Source organism: Pseudophryne corroboree, chromosome 7 (assembly GCF_028390025.1).
Source record: "Pseudophryne corroboree isolate aPseCor3 chromosome 7, aPseCor3.hap2, whole genome shotgun sequence".
Classification (NCBI taxonomy): Eukaryota; Metazoa; Chordata; class Amphibia; order Anura; family Myobatrachidae; genus Pseudophryne; species Pseudophryne corroboree.
In genome coordinates, this window is record NC_086450.1 from 257,002,051 (window position 1) to 257,003,000 (window position 950).

The 950-nt window shown below is 56.4% G+C and overlaps 1 pseudogene; it reads left to right on the plus strand.

Annotated features, from left to right (window-relative positions):
* Window positions 1-325: 325 nt before the first annotated feature.
* Window positions 326-430, plus strand: LOC134946684 (U2 spliceosomal RNA; annotated as a pseudogene).
* Window positions 431-950: the final 520 nt, after the last annotated feature.

A 950-nucleotide genomic window follows, 5' to 3' on the forward strand; every position in this document is an offset into this window, starting at 1 on the left:
GTGGCTCTGGTGACTAGGTGTATAGGTGGGCGGTGTGTCGGAGGTGGAGCACATGCAAATGATTGTGTATCATCCAGCTAGTGAGAGACAAAACTCACGCAGGAGTGTGCCTGCTTGTCAGTGGGTTATGCACCTTGCAAGACGTCAAATCTACATGGAGCAGCTGGAGGGGACAAGAGTAGGTTTGCAAAATATAGATAGAAGAGCATATATGCTGGCGCATTCTCCATGATTGTGTCAGCTTATGTTTTGGTGCACTGCACTTTCCTTCACCCCATTTCGGCCTATGGCTAAGTTTTAGCCGTTTTGGTTAAGATCAAGTGTAGTCGCTTCTCGGCCTTTTGGCTAAGATCAAGTGTAGTATCTGTTCTTATCAGTTCACGCTGACTGACGGTGCTACCTTGTTTCTTGGACCGACAATTGTCCTTCTCAGGGCTAAGCTGCACCCGGGCCGAGAAGCCAGAAAAATCGAAAGTCGAGACTGCGAGGAGAAGGAGAAGATCGCTTGAAGAGGGTGAAGATTTGCATCGCTCCCCAGCTACAGCAGAGGGTTAGACCTGTTTGCTCTGCCCTCTGGAGAAGATACCCCCCCCCTCCGCCAGCAAGACCGCGTGGAGAAAAGGGACTTCGCCGGAGAAGCTCTGCAGCGCCCCCTACCTGCACTGGAGGGCTAGACTTGCTGGCTCTGCCCTCTGAAGCGACCGACCGCCTCTCCTCCTCTCGACGACAGCGCTGATCCTCCGCCCCGCCTTCTACGCCAAAGGAGCTGTGAGTATGGCCACCGCTGCCCCAGCCGCCGCTGTTCCAGCCCCCGCTGCTCCAGCCCCAGCTGCTCCAGCCTCTGCCTCCACTCCGGCCACCCTCGCCAAGAAGAGCCAGGCCAAGACGGCGAAAAAAACCGCCAAAGCCCCCACCGGATCGGCCGCACCCAGCGCCACTACCCCTGCAGC